This window comes from Lepisma saccharinum, chromosome 14 (assembly GCF_977018435.1).
Source record: "Lepisma saccharinum chromosome 14, izLepSacc3.1, whole genome shotgun sequence".
NCBI classification, from domain to species: Eukaryota; Metazoa; Arthropoda; class Insecta; order Zygentoma; family Lepismatidae; genus Lepisma; species Lepisma saccharinum.
This window is the reverse complement of record NC_139242.1, coordinates 17,132,391-17,153,849: the sequence shown is the minus strand read 5'-3', so window position 1 is coordinate 17,153,849 and position 21,459 is coordinate 17,132,391.

The window sequence follows — 21,459 nt, the reverse complement described above, 5'->3', positions numbered from 1 at the left end:
TGTATGTAGCTACATACATATGGACTAAAAATTCGTAAAATATGTACTAACACATATGTAAAATTACCAAAAATGATGCAAAGAAGACTTCTTCATAGTGATTCCTTATTTGAGTGATTTCAAACAAAATAAAAAAATATATATTATTTTTCATTGCATTAATGCACTGGTGGCGTTGTAACTGTTCACTCCCAAAACCCGTCTACACTGGTACGGAACTGCAACGACAGATAATACACGACCGACACTACCACTGCTTTGAGAACTAATAACATGCGAACGTGTTAAACAGCGACAATTGGACCACAACACTCCTCCTCCAGCAGTATTATTGCCTCTCTGTGATCGCCGACAGTCGGTTGCCTTTGTTTGTACGTATGTATGGGAAAAATACGCAAAAAACTGGTGTCCGAAAAAAAAGAAAAAAAAGAATAAAACAATGAAAAAAGTAGTTTTTGATCTGAACTGCAATGAAATAAATATTTTTAAAGCCATTTAATTTACCATAATTCAACGTTATTAGTTGGTGTTAATACACGGTACACTAAACTAAATTCACCAACCAATAAAATACTACAAAATAATTATTTTTGATATGTAGCACGGCCGTGTATGTAGGCATACAGTTGATTAGGTTTTTTCGGTTATTTTTTGTGCCAATTTATAAAATTTGTCAAAATATTATATTATTTTCTATTGATGTAGCCGAGCTTTATATAGAGGTGAGATTTAGTGCCATTTACACCTAATACTACTTCCAAAAGAAAGTTAACTGCTTTTAAACATGCTCAAGAGTCAAGGAGCCAATCCATCGAATTTAGGTAAAAATGGCAAGGGAAAAAATGGCAAGGGAAAAAAATGGCAAGGGAAAAAAATGGCAAGGGAAAAAATTGCAAACGGAAAAAATGGCAAAAGGAAAAAATGACAACGGTAGAAATGGCAACGGTAGAAATGGCAACTGTAGAAATGGCAACTGTAGAAATGGCAAGAATAAAAATGGCAAATACAATATACCTATTACGATTTTACATTAAAATTGAGAAATTATGTGTCTTGCATTTCACAGTTTGAAATTAAAATTTAATATAATTTTGGTGTCTTTTTGACATTAATTTGTCTTTGAATGGATACATTTTATTTGATGTTCCAAAAATAATGCCGTTTATTTCTTTATTTCTTTTGGCAGGAGTTACTGCCGCTATATAATCACATGCTAATAAAAGGTAACCTTTGTAAATAATTTGAAGCATGTGTGATTGATGAAACTTAAGGGGGTGCAGCATAGAATGGGTTTTCATCTTAAATGAAAACAAGTTTACGTTTTGCGCGCACCTGCTGACCAGTCACACAGTAGGACTTCAAGTCAGCCCTTATCTAACCCCCTCGCACTAAGATGGAAGAAATTGTTTACTTTTTTAAAATGAAAATTGTTAAATCTGGGAAATCTGCAGAGACCTTCTTTATCTACGCGTGTACAAAACAGTCTGATCTGAAGAATGTTATAAGATGGAGGAACCAATTCAAGTGTCGAGGAATTATAAAAACAAAATTATTGAAACAAAATCCTGTGTGTTCCTCAGGCCCGTAGCCAGGAATTCTTAGTAGGGGGGGGGGGGCGAAGTCAATCCTAGAGGGGGCAAATTTTTAATATATTATGTTGCATTGGCAGATATAGCAGGGTACAGAGGGGCACTTGCCCCCCTCCTCCAAAAGTGATAAGTAACAGGAAAGAGATGGTATCTTGAAACTCCAACGAACAAAAAAAGTTCGAGCAACATCAAATACCAATATTTTGATAATTTCCTTTCGGACTACCAAAGAATACAAAGATAAAGTTTAACATAAATAGGTTAATCGGGACTTTATGTACTTTATATTTGCAGGTCAATAATGTTAATAGACGATTAATATGTACCAACAGCTTTGGGCTTCTCTGCAGAACTGATTAAGGAAGTCCTTTATAAATCGTGCTTCATAATGTTTTCCTCTAGTTTCCAGTATGCAAGATTTTTACGCACAAAGGAATCTAACGAGAATCCAACAGCACCATTGTGTTGTGTTATGGAAGAAAAATCGAATTAATTAAATAATAATGGTTACATATTATCTACACTTTGTTGAATTGTACAAAAATTTGTGATAATTTTTTGTAGGCCTACTTACTAAAACATTAAAACATGGGTCGCTTACTCCACGTATTCTATTTGCTTCAAAGGGGACTCTGCGCAAAATATTGTGTTGTTGAAATACATGTGTTTGACACCCGAGAAACAAATAGGAATCCCTTTATTGATCAATGACTTCTTGGATTACAGTGTCATCGTTAATGTTTCATATCAAGTTTTATAGAGGGAAATGTTGTATCCTTCTTACGAAACCGAACGATATAAGGGGCCTCCTTCGCTTTACCCCATTTCCGCGGCACGAGGTCTCTGGGCCGCTTATCGCCACCACTTTGAGCAGAAGCGTACAAACCTCAAATATTAGGTTTTTTTTATGCTGATACTGATTTCTTCCAGTCACAGAATGATTTAAGATATATGAATAAAATTAGGAGAATCCACTCCATAGCAGAAGAGCTGACATAAATATTTGTCAAAAAATTAGGTTGTGCCTGAGGTACTTTAACACACAACGTCTGCTACAGGCACAATGTAATATTATAAATATAAGAAAATAAATAGAATATCATTTGAGAGATTTTCAATCTTATTTATTTCACTGCAGATTTTTTCTACTTGTCATTTTCTTGACCCTATATTCATAGGGTACCGCCTGATAAAACCATCAAGGCAAGCAACTTTTCTCAGTCACTATTTGCTTGTCTAATTCTTCTTTCGATGTTACACGCAATCGAAATATGGCATCTTCTGTCCTCAATGTATGCAATCTCATTGATAGCTTCGCAGCTGCAAATGCTATTTATCTTTACTGCCGTTTAAAATTCTGAGAGCAATATATAACATGCTATGGAAACGATATCATGCAAACAGTCAGGGTTAAAACTTAACTTTTCCATTATAAAATGGATATCATAACACACACCTATATTGCTTATCATATTTGATGCGTTTGCATAGATAAATGATTCATAAGATTTGAAATTGATATTTACACTCTATAAGATAACGGGTAGTGTAACCCGTATCAAACTACAAATTTTATCGCTTTCTTACCGAAATAATAAATGTGAAACACTATCAGATTTTCATCGTGTTTGATAATAATTTGAGACAGTAAGCTGTACTACATCTTTCATTACCAGACCTCCATGGTGGGATGGTTACATAACACATTACGAAGTCAGGGGTTCCAGGTTCGAGCCTGGGTATGAGTATTCTTTGTGAGCAGAGGCGAAACCACAATTTATTATCTGTAGAGGGGGTCAAGTACCAGGACAAATGTGCCAATAATAATAATAGTAATATTGTGCTGGTAGTGGTAGTAATAATAGTAGCATTAAAAGACGTTATTGTCGTTGTAAATCATGCACAAGGGGGTAGAAGTCGGTGCTAAAGCATTTGTGGTTGAACAAATTATTTGAATTATTTTTCCAACACGTTCAATTTCATATTAGCTAATAATGGATTGTGGATTGATTGGATTGATTTGGTGTTTAAGTCAACTTTATGCACAGTAAGGCTAATCGGAACTGGACCTACAGTTTAAAGTGGGATCCGAACCACTATGTGCCTCCAACGGGTATCGGAACCGGGACCCCTGGATTGCAAGGCAACGACGTAGCTAATAAAGGAAAACAAGCACACAAACTGTAATTTTGAAAGACAGAATATGCATGACCAACATTATTCCTTTTGTACATATGACACGTATAACTTTCATGATTGATTGATTGATTTTATTTAACTTCGCGTTTTGTGCCTCTTGGCTAATTTGCGAAGATGGGGATGAGTGATGAAATGATGAAATTTATGAATGGACATTCACAAACTACCAAGCCCGAGCGGGATTCGAACCCGGGACGCTTGGGTATAACTTTCATGTACTACTATATATATTTCACACATATGCGTCATGGAGCGACGTAAAATAAGAAAATACATATGCAACATTTTAACGCTAAATTGTGTACATATTCAAAGTTTCTTTAATATATATATATTATTTAAATACATCACCTAATCAATTCATCCGCCAAATTGTGAACGCTACTTTTCCTCAAAAGAATTATTCATGCATTTAAGCAGCAACAATCTGAAGTGTAATTTAGAATGCATTACAGAAAAGAATCATATTGGGATCGAAGCGAGCAGAAAAAATCTTTAGATCCAAATACGTACTTGCAAACTGAAAACAATATTGACTTTATAGGGCACAAATCATCTCACGGGGTGCCATGACATTCTCTTTAACATTTTTTTTCATTTAGATCGTTTTGGCTCCCAGGGCTGACTAACTCCGCCCCCTAGCTGTGGCTCTGAATTTTGACTATAAGAATAGGAGATATTGTGCAAATTTTAAGAAATGTACTTTTATTTGTAAAAAATTTGAAATCGAGGCGGCAATTGCCCCCTGCAAGTGCCCTTAGCCGTCTTGAAGAAAAATGCAAGAAACGCTTGAAAACTAATTCCATCTTGAGTATCCATTTGCCCTGCTATTCTTAGATTCTGCTAGCCATGTTTCTTTACTTCAATGTTTGCCCCCCCCCCCCCCTAGATTGGACTCCCGTCCAAGATTGGGGTTACAATGCCCCTGCCCCCCCTGTGGTTGCAGCACTGTTTGTGAGTGTGTCTTCATCAATTTCACGTCATCACTCATTGTCACGATTAGCTAGATGTGGCAGAAAAGCAACGCTAAGTAACAAGAATCAAATATTCACACCCTCTCTCTATCACATGAATCGCTATTACCAAAAGGTAGACTTGGGAAACAAAAAATTATGCAGTTCAAACTTCATAGCAACATATCCAAGAAAAACATCCGAGCACATTAGGCACCTTAATACAAAACTACTCAAAATGTCAACTGTTCTAGATACTAAAAATTGTGAAATCATTTCCCGAAGTCTGAATCTGGAAGAGAATTTTGTCCCCCCAATCCTGATACGACATTATGCAGAATCCCACACACCTTCATAAATCACAAAATCAGTAAGTGTCTTTGTTATGTTAGTAATACAGGATATAATTGTAAAGATTAGTGAGAATTCCAGGTAGGAATGTGTACTGTATTTTTCACAGGGGGGTAAAGCAGGCTGTCAGGGGGGCAGTTGCCCCCCTGCCCCCCTCTAGTTACGGGCCTGGTGTTCCTATGACCATAATCATTCACCTGATTGAAAATAGCCAAGTGTCCTAATTTTGGACGGTATAAGAGAACATTGCATACAATATAATTTAAGGTAGCAGTGGCGTACGCAAAGGGGGTTATGGGGTTTAAACCCCACCCTTGAGATTGTATAATATTATGAAAAATTCTGTGGAAAAAAAAATTGGCCAATTTATCACAATCAAAGATTTGGGACAATACTATTACTACTTCTACTACTACTACTACTAATAATAAGAAGAAGAATAATAATTTGAAAATGTGTCACCTTGTTGACTAGACAATTATTCAATCGAAAATTAGCTTAACTATTGTAAAATGTTTTGTTGGTAAGTACAGCGAGACAATCCAGATGTGAATTATCAGGGACATTTATGCGGGGAAGAAGCCGGAAAAATTCCAACCAATTTTGGGAATCTAATGCGGATCTCCTGCGTGATTGTCAGACGCTCCACCGACCAGACCACCGCAGCTCCTTGAATGAGTTCCATACTTTGATTATTTCAATTTATTTTAATATATTTTCTTGTTTTTATGGATTTTCTTCACCCTTAAAATGTCTCACCTCGTTGACCAGACAATTATTTCGTAACAAAGAAACAATAAATGCTCCAAGGATTTGATACAAATCGAATGACTAGAAAGTAATTTCGTTCTATTGTTTTCATAAATACTATATTTACGTAGATCTCTACTACTTAATAGTAGTGGTATTAGTAGTAATTCAGCTAATTAATTAATTATAAGCATTATTAATTAATTGTGATTATTATTTAATTAAAGTATAATAAAACAATGGTAATGTGAGTTTGTAGAAACTTTTAGAAATAACCCCCCTTGATGAAATTATAGAAATTTTGTAACTATATTTTTATCTGAACTGTACTGAACCCTCCAAATACCAATGTATTGGTTTATATGCAATGCAATTCAAATTCAAACATCCTACAGAGTAAAGACTGTAGGCAATATTGTGGAAGCTAATCAGGTGCATCCAGCAAGAAAATGCAGCAGTGAAAGCGATTATTCTGCACGCTTAGAGAGGACAACAGCCAAAGAAAACTTGCCATTTTCACTTTGGCCATTTTTACTTTGTCATTTTTTCCTTTGTCATTTTTACCGGACACCGATCCACCACGCCATAATGCACGCTGTTCGTAAACTGCAGCGTGGAACAGCTTCGCTAATGACGCCGGCGTGACGTTTCCTATGACGTCTACGCAAACCACTCTTAAGACCTGGGCTGAGTTGGTTGGAGTTTACGAACAACAGTGAACCTAGTACTTAAATGTTTCTCGGAATTTTGAGGAAGTGGTCTTTCCACCCCTCGCAGTCGCAGGTCAGCAACAGGTTAGGTTGGGCGTTGGGTGTTGCCATTGCGTCGAAACAATGTTTCGAGCTTGAGTATGTGACTAGTAGTGTTGCCCACGAGACGAGACTTTGGCCTGTCTCGTCTCGTGGAGTCTCGTGGAAATGCTGTCTCGTCTCGAAAATATTCGTTTGTCTTATGGCACATGGTCAATCTCGTCTCGTCTCGAATTTTTAAAAGCCTGTCCCGTCTCGTCCCGCGGGCAACACTAGTGACTAGATTGAAGAACGAACGCTTGTGCAGCGGTAAATCACATATATGCAAACAGTTACAAGGGGTCCCGAATCAGAGAGCAATACACGCTAAAATAAGTATAATGGTGGCAGCATGTGTCATATCATATCTCCGGAGTATTATTCGCACCAAATAACTATTCTACAGTCTAAAACACGCAACGTGTTAAGAGTAATTATCTTCACAAACTGTACAATTTCTTGGCTCGCATATTTTTCTCGATTTCGTGAAGACCTATTTTGAGAATCCTCCTTAACAAACAATGCCTCCCGATGGCGCAGTGATAGCGTTGTTATGTTGTAATCGAGGGGTCCCGGGTTCGATACATAGGTGGAGGCACATAGTAGTGGCGTGTCCTCCTGTTAGCGGACAGTTCATGGAGCGAACAGGGCATGGAGCGGACACAACTTCATTGACATGTTATGTAGTGAACTAATCAGTTAGGAAATCCAAACCTCACGCCCCCACGCGCTGCTGGCAGGTAGCAACCAGTTCATGGAGCGGACACGTGTTCATTGACCACCCTCGCCAACCGGGAAGCTTCATACTTCCTGTCCTGTATCCTGTGAGCTTATTTCATTCTTGTGCGATTAACCTAGATGTTCGTTCATTTTAAGTAAGTTCCGAAATTTAAGAATATGGTGATCGTCGAGACCAGGAAAGAGAAACCGTGTACAATGTTTAACGGATACTCGTTAATGCTGCTGATGGAACTAGGCCTAAATTTCAGAAGACGATGTCCTCCTTCCGAAACTGGATTGATACCATGTAAAGAACTTTTGACGCAGCAAGCCACAGCGTCTGCATTTGCGGGTGGAGGGCAGAGTTGTCAAAGGTCCAGGAATTTTAAATAAATTCATTTCCCCACCAGGAGATAAAATCAGCAAGCGTAAATGTGTTCTGGACCGTAAGGAACCTTTTCATTTGTAAAGTTTTCAATTCGGTCCAGGATTCTTTTTTCCAGGTGAATTTAAATTCAGTCCAGGAACTTTATTTCCCGATGAATTTAAATACGGTCAACGAACATTTTTTTCCGGATCAATTTAAGTAGGGTCCAAGTTCCGTATTGAAATGAAACAATTCGCAATTTGGTACAAATTTAAATCGTGCGAGAAAAAAAAGTTCCGGTCCTGTTACTGAACCCTGTAGAACAAATTACAATGTATACGTTCCTTGGTCTTTAACAATCCCAGGGTTTAATTTCCAATTCAGGAGAGAAAATCAGCAAGTGTAGGCCTCAATTCGGTCCAGGAACTTTGTGCGAGAAAAAAGGTTCCGGTCCTGCACGGAACCCAAAAAAAAAAACAGAACTTCTGGGTTCCTGAATAACCTTGGTGGAGGCTAAATGAAGAAAAATTACAAAAAGCCATAAAAATATGCAGAATTTTGAAACGTAATATTTCTAGACCATGCACACTACTATAAAAAGTTTACTACATACCTAGTTTCCTTCCATAAATGAAACGTGACTTATTCTTCGTCACATGTGAGATCAACCGCGGGAGTCAAACCCGGGCTCATGTGTGGTAGTCTGACACCAATTTTGAACGTCAATGTGTTGGATATTTGGTCAATCAGTCAGATACTTCAATTTTTTCGAGAGGAAGATAAGCTGGCAGCTTCACACTCGAAATTTCACTTCACCGGCCCCCGTGGTGGAGTGGTTAGCACTTCGTGCTACGATGCCAGGTGTCCCGGGTTCGAATCCCGGACTGGGCATGGGTGTTTGCGAGTGTCCATTGATCAATTTCATCACTAATCCCCATCTTCGCAATGAGCCAAATGTGGCAGAAAAGCGAAGTAAAATTAACAAAATCAATCGAAATTTCACTCGCAATGCATGAAAACGAGATCACAAGCACTCCGTGATCCTACCGGAATCTCGCGTTTACAGAAGCTAACTGAAACCACTTCTCGGATCAAACTGTACTTCGAACTAGCTGACAGTCCTCAATTGTCCATTAAATCAACAGAATAGGACAAAATGAAGCAGATGTTTCTTGAAAATTAGTGGAAAGTTACCAAGGAAGGGTATAAAGTCGGTACATTACAAAGGCTTATTATGGCCTTTCCCTTCATTGCAGGTTATGAGCACAAGGGTTGAGTGTGGGAATCTGAAGGAATCGCGACATCTTTGTCATTCATCCCCCGCCAGAAAAGGGACAAACAGTAGAATTTTGTCTCTTGCAATTTGAAAAGCCTATGTCCATCCTGAACCATAAAGTAATTAACCCAGAAAGTCCTAGAAACATGCAGCTAAATCTTCTTGTTTTGTGAGTTTAGGCGCGGCCGACAACCAGAGCCAGATGAAGACAAGATTTTGTGGGAGGGGGTGACCTGGCATAGGTCCCTGGCGTGCATGAAAACGCCAAAAGGTCCCCGACTGCCCAGAAAGGGACGGGCCATAAAATCACTGCATTTCCTACCAATACCTCGCTTTGTGTTCAACCAAAGTGTATGTCACCGTAGGATCTGAGCGCTTCGAGTTCTGTCGGTTGCAGGACTGCTTGAGTCTGTTGTCAACATGGTGTCAATCAGAGTTCCTTTCTGCCAAGGTCGTTCCACCTATGAATCGGTACTTCAGCCTGAGTGGCAAAAGACATGTTGTACGGAGGAAAGTTGCACTGAAAAATTACCTTCTTAAATGCGATGAAACCTGTAAAACATCCATTCGGGGTGGTCCCTTTGACAAAACATCAATATTCTCAAAATTCTTTGAACGAACTTAGTAAAACATTGCAATACTCCAAAAACTGAACCTGCTCTGCAACACAAGGAAAATACCTTATTAAGCAATCAATGTGCTTTGTTAAGTTAGTAAGTTCAGTATGGCACTATATCTTAAATAACTGATGGAATAAATCAATAAAGTTTATTAAATGACAACAACTCCTTACCACGTCACCCTATTACTGGTTAAAGATCTCCACTGGGAGGGAGACTGGCAGTCGGGAGATAGGCCAAGGCCCTTCCAGGGCTGTCGAACCAAGGGTTATTTTTTATTTATTGATACTTAAATATGTAGGGTTGATCGGGGCGAATAGGGCCATAGGATGAATAGGGCCACTCAGAACATAAATCAATCTAACATTTTATAGAAGTGAGGAGGGGTGTAAGGGTTGCCTTCCACGTAGGCGCCCAAAAGTCAACCTCACTTCCACGTAGTACACCCTGGACTGAATACTAACGAGGCCCTGGCGACTGGCACTATGGCCAGTATAATTTTTTGTGTTGTCCTGTTTTTGTCCTTGCATGTGCTGAGTGCCCGTTTACAGCCTCAGCTTTTAACAGAAGTCAGAAGATTTGAAGATTTTTTAGTTATGCAACGTTCGAGTTGTTATTTGTAATAAGGGGCTGGCCCCCGTATAATGTGAGGGGTGCAAAATAGTCTAAGTGCTCAAGCATCCAAAATTTTACTTTCAAATTCAAATTCAAATAGAAGTGAAGAGGCGAAGTCGGCGCCACACCGTGTGTCGACTGTGAGTCTGGACAAGTTTATTGTGCAGTTGGATTCCGGAAACGTTGGATGCTGATTGTGTTGGGCAGGAGTTTTCATCAACAATCGAAGGTAAGTGTTATGAAATATGGCCTATTGTTAATATTTCTGTCATGTATTCATTCTTGTTAGGCGTTGTTGATTGAAAGTTTAGAACTTTAATTTTCTTAGCTTCAACAAAGACCGAGACAACTTGTCATGAATTCCTTCTTTATCAGAAATGAACCAAATCAGGGTTGCCAACTCATTTTTCTATATATTACCAATCAGGGTGAATAGGGCCACGTAACTGATTAAAATGTGAAATGTATGTAATTGGCCTGACGTTGATAAATAAAAATAGTGTTCTTTCGGTATTTTTTTCATTTCAGATGGGGAAATATAATCGTAAAACACAGCAGAAATGCAGTGAAGATGACGTAAGGAAAGCAGAACAGGCAGTGCGGACGTTGTCTCAACAATCCAGGAACATAAGAAAAGGAATGTTTCAAAACTTAGCACTTATGAGCATGCAAATCTTGCCATTTTATAATTTTCTTTTCTGAAATATTGTACTTTGTGTGATTTTCCAAATTATGTATGATTTTGTATGGTTGGCGCAGTTTATATGCATAAAGTATATGTTGCCCTATTCAGCCGGACATGCTAGGGTGAATAGGGCCAAGGCATGTATTTCCTTTTTTTATATTATATTATAATATTATAAAATTTTTGAAATGCAAAATTTGGTGCACTCTATAGTGGACATATGGTTCATTATATTTCTGTAAAGAAATCCTGCATTAAAACATTCAATACAGTAGTTCTATGTGATTTTCTTGAAAGTGGCCCTATTCGCCCCATTCTACCCTATGCAACCACACATCTTTCCAGTGACATATTGCAAGGGTTGGTTATTGTACTTTACTCAATAAAATAAACTTACTGTGTGAGGCAGATTCATACGAACCAAAAATAGCCAAAATAATAAAAATAATAATAATTTACTTGAAAATGACAAAAATGTATTTACTTGTTATTGTTCAAATTTTTGATTCTTCGAAACGTTTGTTAAGGAGTTAAGTTGACTTGGTGTTTTAAGTCCACTTTATGCACAATAAGGCTAATCGGGACTGAACCTACAGTTGAAAGTAAGATGCGGACCACTATGGGAGCTGTCCTGTTAGCGGACAGTTCATGCAGCGAACAGGGCATGGAGCGGACACAACTTGGTTGACATGTTATCTAGTGAACTAATCTGTTAGAAAATCTAAACCTCCCACCCCCACGCGCTGCTGCTAGGCAGTAACCAGTTCATGGAGCAGACATGTTCATCGACCTCCCCCGCCCCGATGGAAATTGTGTTACTAAAGGGTGGATGGGTTTGTATTTACGTCCACTTTGTGTCAAACAAAACTTGTACATATCCTTACAATGAAGTGTGAAAAGGTCTATACTTAATGCCAGCCGGGACTGCGTGCCTTCTTCACATTCGGGCACCTCATTATTCTGAAGGTGAGCCTGTAGTAGTGCCTCGCACCAGCAATGTGACAGGGGGTCCAAAGACCCACGGATGCGATAGACCCGTACGTACGATAACCGTACTCGGCCTTCAAACTGAAGGCCTAGTCCCATCAACAGCATTAATCTGCTTCGTCAAACACGTACATTTTGTGCTACGTCAAATATTCTTTACATGGTATCAATCCAGTTTCGGAAGGAGGACATCGTCTTCAGAAATTTAGGCCTAGTTCCATCAGCAGTATTAACGAGTATCCGTTAAACATTGTACACGGTTTCCCTTTCTTGGTCTCTACGATCTCCATATTCTTAAATTTCGGAACTTACTTCACAGGAACGAACAGCTAGGTTAATAGCACAAGAATGAAATAAGCTCACAGGATACAGGACAGGAAGTATGAAGCTTCCCGGTTGGCGGGGGAGGTCAATGAACACGTGTCCGCTCCATGAACTGGTTGCTACCTGCCAGCAGCGAGTGGGGGCGGGAGGTTTAGATGTTCTAACGGATTAGTTCACTACATAACATGTCAATGAAGTTGTGTCCGCTCCATGCCCTGTTCACTCCATGAACTGTCCGCTAACAGGAGGACACGCCACCATGTGCCTCCACCTATGTATCGAACCCGGGACCCCTCGATTACAATATAACGCTATCACTACGCCATCGGGAGGCATTGTTTGTTAAGGAGGGTTTTCAAAATAGGTCTTCACGAAATCGAGAAAAATATGCGACCCAAGAAATTGTAGTTTATGAAGATAATTACTTTTAACACGTTGCGTGTTTTAGACTGTAGAATAGTTATTTGGTGCGAATAATACTCCGGAGATATGATCATCTACATAGGTATCCTGCCACCATTATACTTATTTTAGCGTGTATTGCTCTCTGACCACTTGTAACTGTTTGCATATATGTGATTTACCGCTGCACAAGCGTTCGATCTTCAATCTGATCACAAACTACTCAAGCTCGAAACATCGTTTGGACGCAATGACAACACCCAACGCCCAACCTAACCTGTTGCTGACCTGCGACTGCGAGCGGAGGAAAGACCGCTCCCTCAAAATTCCGAGAAACATTGAAGTACTAGGTTCCTACGCTGACATCCACTATAGCTAGAACCAGGAAAACGAGAAAGAAGTGTATTGTATGGGGTTCGTGCCACTCAAATTCAAGAACAGTGTTTCAAACTGAAAGCAAAATTTACTGAAACACTATTTCGCAATATTTGTCATGAAAGTAAAATTTTCAGCAAATGCTGGGGCCACGTGAACGTTTCGGGGGGCCAGTGCCCCCGCCCCCACTAACGACATCCTTGAATTGTGCTATAGCAAGCTACGAAAACTATAACCAGAAAACTAAAGGAACTGACATAAAATATCAGATTTCCAGCCGATCATTGCGAAAGTAAACAGTGGATTCATTCTTATAGACGAAATGTAAAAAATGCAAGTGTGCAGTGTCAATTATTGTGAAGAACACTATGTGCGAGATCTCAAAGCAGAACTTCTGTATTTTTCACCAAAGAACGTGCTTAAGCCAACTGCAGTGCCATCGCTAAAATTACACCCAATTACTGTAGTAGGCTACCAAATAATCGAGGAAATGGTGTAGTTCTCCTAAACACTTATCTTCACAATATGATTCGCTTGTAAGACACACACAAGCAATGTTTCGTTGTTGGAAAACATATTCCATCGTTTACAAAGAAGAAACTCACGTCTGCATAATGAAGCAAATAAATTAAAGATTTCAACCTGCTTTAGCCAAATAAAAAAGTTCAAAATCTAGAACGTAACCTAACCGACTATACTACAAGAAAAGTCACCAATATCTTGAAAATGTGTTCAACTATAGTGGGACCACGAGCAAAACAACCTGCGCAGACCCGCGACTCCTGTGCACCGTACCCCCGCGATAAGGGTCGGGGGAGAGTGGACCATGCTTCCTTATGGCCCGAGGTGGAGGGAAGAAGGAAAAGCTGCGCGGGGAGTTTTCGTCCCAAGGTTTTTTCCTTGTGGTCGATCTATAGGACGAAGTACGTAGTGAACCTAACTGATTTGTTATGTAGATTTCATGTATGTCGGATTTGTAATTACTAACAAATTCATTTATTTAACACAAACAGATGTTGATTGTGATTTGTATGTTCACATTATTGTTAAAAACGATGTCGGAAATGTGCATTTCGAAGTGTAAAAATCGTGTATTGACTTTCACGCTATATGAAATAGAATTCACATCTTTAATTCCAATATGCACGATGGTAAACATTGCATAAGTGAATATGACACACATCAATGAAATTTTTGCAACATTGTTCAATTTTGGTATTTCACAAATACATTGTGGATAATTTTCTGCCCTTGTACTCAATATAAACCAATGGGTGCTTCATTATTTCTTTGTAGTATATTTCTGTCAAAAAGAGCAAAATCTATGATTAGTGCAATGCAAATTATTTTCTTAATGAACTACATGTACAAATGTGTGTCGCATATCAGCCTTAGGGTAAAATTTCCTGTTAAACAATTCAGACACACATGGAAATGTACAAGGAAAATATGCGGACAAAGTCCTTTAAAGAATAACGATTCTTACACTTGCACGGTCAGTCATTGTGAGTTCATGTAACTTTTCTCCTTTATTGTTTAATTAAACTAAGAACTAAGATATTTTCATCGATACTCTCAAAGCGTTTCATTTTCCGTGTGATCGTAAATATATTTCTATAGGCTTGAATTAGTAGGTTAAGACATTTAAGTTTGACGTTCCTAGCACTCATCAAGTATTTCGAGTAGGTTAAGTTAGTTAAATTAGTACTTGTACACTTTGGCTCGTCTTCTGCAACCGTGTGTATGCAAAGTTCTTACTCCCTCTGTCCCATAATTATAGTCCGGTATGCCAAAATGGTAGTACAGGAATGACAGACGAAGAGGCAGATGGATAGCACAAATTGTACTGATCCTTGAGTAAAAAAGTTGTATGACTCATTCACGTGTTTCATGTTCTTCTTCTGTATACACCAATGTCACAGTTTGAATATCGAGCAATTATTATGAGACAACAAACAAAGGTGTACCGGACAATAATTATGAGACAGAGGGAGTAATACGAAAAAATAATTTTTAAAACTATGACAACGATAACTTGCAGCCAAATTTGAACCAGCGAAACTTAAAATATCAGTAAATTACAAACTGGAATTGCGTTTTCAAAGTCTGAAATTACTATCTTACAAACCCTTTTCTCATTCTTCCTACACATAAAACTTTCCAATATTTTCTTGCATGTGGAACTTTGTTCCGTGGAACTTTGTTCCGTAAATTATTGTACAGTAAATAAATATATGAAGGTTGTGGATTCTATGCGAATTTAGAGTAAGTTTCAAATGCAGATTAAGATTTTGTCTAGCTTGTATATTGCTTCTTTCCCTTGATAATTTAAAAATAAAGTTAGATTATGGAGAACGGTAAAGATTGGATTTTAAGTTTATCAGTATTATTTAAGTACTTTGTGATGTTATGTAAAGTATGAAATGTTCTTGGAGGTGATGGTAACGTTCTGAATGAATAAGAAGCAACGATTCAGTCAGAAAATTAAATATTAGGCTTTTGTAGTGCGTTGTAAACAGATTATACCGGACTACTATCGGATTAAAAATTACCGATATTCAAGTTTGGACTCCAATTAAAAGTTAACCAGTAGAACCATAGTAGAAGAGTTACATCAGAATTCAGCTTATTCAATGCTGTGTCAATTTATAGGTGTGTTTCACCTACTTCACAAACCTATACTTCTAATTACCTTGTCACAAACTGTTGCATTGTGGGCAGGGACGGCGCTACAGGGAGACTAGGGGGGCTGAAGCCCCCCAAACCAGGCCTCAGCTCCCCCGGTAGCCCCCCTAGATTATTGTAGTACGGTAGACGCATTTCAACCGAAAACTTAAAAAGTAAAATTCCCATTTTCAATTATGAAACTTCCATTGGGGCAAGTACAATGTTCAAGTACATTTTCTAGTTCGGTTCGATCGCAATTACTTTATTACGATGTGTTCTGAGATCAATGGGCCACTGGTCATTCGATACTAAGTAATTTGCCAATCGGGAGTCGCCAAACTTGCTACTAAATCATCTGCCTGCCTGAAAGATGGACGTATTCAGTGGCTGTGAGATTGTTCTTTGATTGCTGAGAGCAGCCTTTGTAAATCGTATCACGTATTTCGGAATAGTTCTAACAGGTGTGACACATTATTTTTTATAAGTAGGATGAGGATTAAAATCTAAAGAAGCGTTATGTTTCTTTTCTGTTAGTTAGTTCCTCATTGTAGTACCGACAATTGCATGAGTGATGTTCTCTCATTGGTTTCATCGTTATATGTATTCTTAAGTAACTAATTCTCCAACATTCTTAAACCCGACAGTTTATGGCTGCAGCAACACAAGCCTTCCTATCCATATCACTGCAAATATTTGAGAGGAAGAAATACGAAGTTAAAGAATGAAAAAGTACACAAACTACCTAATTCTTAAATGCTAAAACATTGGAAATATTAGAATTGACCTCCCAGCCCCATAGTCTGGCGATAGAATTGCTGCCTTAATTATCAAGGGGTATCACGTTCGATCCCAGTCATTCAGATTCCACTAGAAGGACTTCCCCTATGGCGTAATTCCAAAGTCGTCGACTTGTAATCAAGGGGTCCCGAGTTCGATACCCGGTGGAGACACATTGCACAGTGGTTCGGATCCCACTTTAAACTGTAGGTCCAGTCCCGACTAACCTATTTGTGCATAAAGTGGACTTCAAAAAACAATTCAAGTCAATTCCACTAGAAGCTGTAGCTCTCGTCCCGATTAGCCTCTGTGCATATAGTAGACCTTAATACAAATTCAATCAAGTAATCATTGAATATCAGCAGGTTTGGGCAATTTTCTTGCTCGCAGTCCTAGTCCTACATGTAAATTAATTATAATTTATGAGGTTAAAAAATAATTTCTTCAGTACCACCATAGTGAACAAACTTGATTCTGTGCAGAAGAATCAATCTTTGAAGCACATCTAAAACAATTGATCCAATTCTGTGCAGTATTTATACACAATATATTCTGAAATAAAATTAAAATCTTCAGCAGTTATTTTTACTAATAAAAACGCCCAGTACAAGAGTTGCAACTATATTCATTGCTTTTATGTCAATGTATTTTTCTCCTAGTGGAAGTAAATTTGTAGTAAAAATATTCTTGTTCCTTGTGAGTGACACCTAAGTGGACGGCATTTCGGCATCCTCTCCATTTTTATCTCTTTCTGAATTCCAGTCGTTGAACAAGAAAAAGTAAGATATATATTATCATGGCAGAGAAAATGGCATCATTAACATACTTTCTATTCAAGGGTGGTTCGTTTATTGAATGCCTACTTTATTAAGTTAGTGCCGCTTTTCTGATCATCGAAAAGCTACAATCTTTCGCCGCTCTCTGTTGTAATTTGAACAGTTTATAGTTATGGCACACCGAGTCAGAAAGGAACTCAAAATAAAAACCCTTCAGCATCTGCTTGCAATGGTTGAAATATTTAAAATTGCCTTTTACGAACTTTATAAGCTTTGTGTTATTGAAATGTGCACACACCCATACGATGGCTGCTTACGGCAAATCAAGTGTTGCCTTCGTAATCGAAATGGTAATGAGAGGTTGAATGCTATAGCTATTTTGTCCATTGAGAAATAGCTTGCAAAATCTTTGGATTTCAACAAGGTTGTAGTAGCTGCTTATAAAAAGACATAACTTATCGTAGTTTCTTCCTGTGGTTATTTTCTTATTTGAAGGAAAAAATACTCACATTCTTTACTTATAAAGAGTGTTACGTGCAGTATTTATACATATCCAGTATATGGTCGCGACATTTAAACAAGTGGCAAAATTTTTGGAAGCAAAAAAAAATACTAAATAGGTTTTCTTATACCACTAAGTCCACGACCACTTCACATCAGCATTGGCCAAAATTAGAGCACAGAAAAAAGGATAAATGTCAGAAAAGCTGGACCTGTAAAAAATATACAAATCCGCAACCCTTTTCTCTTTTTATTCCATAGCACCATTTATTACCTCTGTGGCAAAATCATCATTTATCATACCGAGCTATGACGACAGATATAACAAATTTGGTCCCCTTATGAAGACTCACAAATTGTTAATGAAAATCATAATGTAGTGAAAAATGACCGGTCATTAACTCTAACACAAACCAAAATGAGTTAAATTATTATACCTAGTTATTCCATGTCCAGCCATCAGTCAAAAAGCACAGTCAAATTCATGTGTCGACCTGGTTCCGATCACCGTCGCCAGTGTTCGAGCAAGGAGAAGGAAGCTCCTTACCGTACGTATGCCACACCTGCAACTAATATTCTTTCGGGAGAAAACGTCTCCCGTAGGCGTGGCTCTCTTCCTTGAGTTACAAGGTTCGCCCGCTAGGGGAAGCAGCGTTGCCTGATTTACTTTGTTCGACGTCTACGAGAGTCAGGAACACACTGACGTAAAACTCCTTGTTAATTTAACGAGGAGCATGTGGTGGAGCTTTTAAAATTATACTTGTTACAAGCAAACACCACAATCTCTCGAATCTTATTATCGCAAAGGAATAAGGTACTATGGTATAGGTATCAACTACTGAATAAACTGTTCGTTATATTATTTAGCAATTGACACCCTCTCTGTCAACTACTAACACTAACTTCAATTTGATAAAAATAGTTGTTAACGCTGTATAAATCTTGTATCCATCTGAAATGGTAACACTCGTACCTTCATTTCAACATCAGTATGGATCTAGCAGTTCACAGAGGCGTCAGCTGTTTAACAATGCAATTCAAGTACAGAGTTCAGAGGAGCGGTTAGTTTTTACTGATGTAGCACTATTCTCACTAAGTTCTTTATTTCTAATTTTGAACGGCTCAAAACCCACCTCCTGCAGTGACAGGCCTCATACAATGCTTCACCACATAATCGTCGCAGATTTTATTGCATCATTTTTTCTTTTTGCAAGAATATGAAGTTTTTTCTAAAAACAAAATATGTTAATGACTATGTCCAATAACATGATACTTAGTATGGAAATAAACCTGGAAGGTGGAAAGCGGAAGAAGAAATATGTTTTATTAGACGAAAGCACTAAAATGTACGAGGAGAGCACTGGTATTAATTACTATTCTCTCATATGTTTTTAAATTTGACCAAGTACGAAAGTTCAAAATTATATTAATAATTGACGCAATTAATAATTGTACTACTATTGACGGAAACTCTTTTCAGTTAATAATATGTGCAGTGTAGTACTTGCATAAGACAATTAGGTCACAATTTTATTATTAAAGTGTATACGCCTCGACGACGACTTCAATATGGCATGGTTCAAATTGAACTGCATTTTTTAAATCACATGTGACCCAACACACTGATCAGTCTCAAGTCTGGAACTGAGTCCTTTAAAATTTTATTAAAAAGACTGAGGAAGTGTGAGAGATAGGTCGCAAGGTAGAAAAAGGACACAAGCCTTCCAGGTAATATAGTATTATTCGTATTCAGGTAGTAAGTGAATTTGAATTTTCAATTTAAAATAACTAAACTAACTTGAACTAAAATAAACATAACTGTAATGTCGTGTCGTAACTAAAATATTAAAATATTCTGACTTCGGTTAAAAGCTGAGGCCATAAAGAGGCAACAGCACACGTAAGGACAAAACACAGGACAACATACAGAATTATACTGACCAGTGCCAGTCGCCAGAACCTCGTTCGTCTGCAAAATGCAGTCCAGGGTGTACTACGTGGAAGGTCACACCTTACACCCCCAGGTAGTAAGTGTTCGCAGTTAGAACTGTTTGGAAGTAGTAGAATACACAATAAAACGATGCAATATACGTGTATATATTACGTGTGTGTGTGTGGGGTGTGTATGTATGTATGTATACGAGTATGTATATTATTTTTTTTTATAAAAAAGACATGTTATGGAAGTTGTTCTCAGAAGTTTGTTTCTGAAAGTTTGTTCTTTAGGTCAACTTTATGTCCGGAAACGTTCACCGGGACTGAAATTGCTATTTAAAGTGCGATTTGAACCTACATTAGAAATAAGTTTCTACGTAAATATTGCTCAATTCCTAATTTCTTCTTCCTTTTCTCTCTGAAACTTTAGCTCCTGTAAATACTTTTCGTTATTGCTTACAAGCTAAAAATTATACTTACAGCTTTGATCTATTGACGATTTGAACAAGGTGCATTCAATATGGCGCATGAAAATTTATAGTGTTAAGTTCTTGACTTCACTTGACTTGACGTCATACATCCAGGGACACGATAGCGACATCTGAAAATTGTATAGTTTTCACGATAGATGGCAGGAGGGTCTATCGCGAACGTTCTAACACATAATCTCTGTGCCAAGATAACGGCATACACCAAGAGAATACCCTTATCTGTGGTGTAGCTGATTGCAATTTCGTTCCTCCAAAAGTTAATATTTTATCAGCAAGTTAACAAGTTAACTTTGTACTTTCCAAATTTACTAATACTAAGATCCGATCGCAATTTTTTTTCAGTCAACTTGTGAATGCGGGTTAATTTCTTGCTCTCTGATTGGCTGTTGGAACGTTATGGTGCTCTGATTATGAGAATATCTTATTTCCTATTTTCAGCGTAAATTTGCTGCTTTCTAATATAATCTAACCTAACCTAACATAACGTAACGTACAGCGCAAATAAGATATTCTCACAATCAGAGCTCCGTAACTTTCAAACAGCCAATCAGAGAGCAAGAAATGAACCCGCATTCACAAGTTGACTGGAAAAAGAAAAAGCGCGATCCGATCTGTAGGCCTGCTTGAACAAAGACGAAACTAGACAAGAGGTGGCGATAATTTTGGTCCAGATGCAGGAAGCTCTATGGGCACAAGACAAGATCCATTTGGGGAAGGAGGGGGGGGGGGGGTTTACACATTAAGTTGAAGGAAGCTCCGGACAGTCTTTGCCCAGTGTGACATGGACTCTAGTTCGGCTTCTGGCTTTAGACCTGGCATAGACCATCTTAATATCAATCCACTAAGTCAACAGGACGCTCTCACCAGCTCCACTTTTTCTCACCCTGACGTGAACGTGGCTATAGAGCTGTCGTTTTAAGGTCTCGTAGAGATTTGCTCTAAACGAAAAGAACACAGCTAAATGTACGGACAATTTGCAAAATGGAAAGTAAAAATTCAGTTTCTAATACATACCATGATGCTAGTAAGCACCCGTAGTGGAGACGTCGACATCCCTGTTGCTGCTTTTCGGTAACTATTCCAATGATAAACTTGTTGAAGTGGCAAGCCGTTATCTTGTACGTTATTAGGGTTACTATCAACGTATAGATAAAAATTGATAATGATATCTATTCCAAGCCTCGAAATGGATTTCACAGACACATAACTGGCGCAAATAATAATAATAATGATCTGTTTATTTGAGACTGAATTTGAACGAAGTGTAGAACGGATGCGACTTTAGAGAACTAGGGGTTCCACGAAATTTGT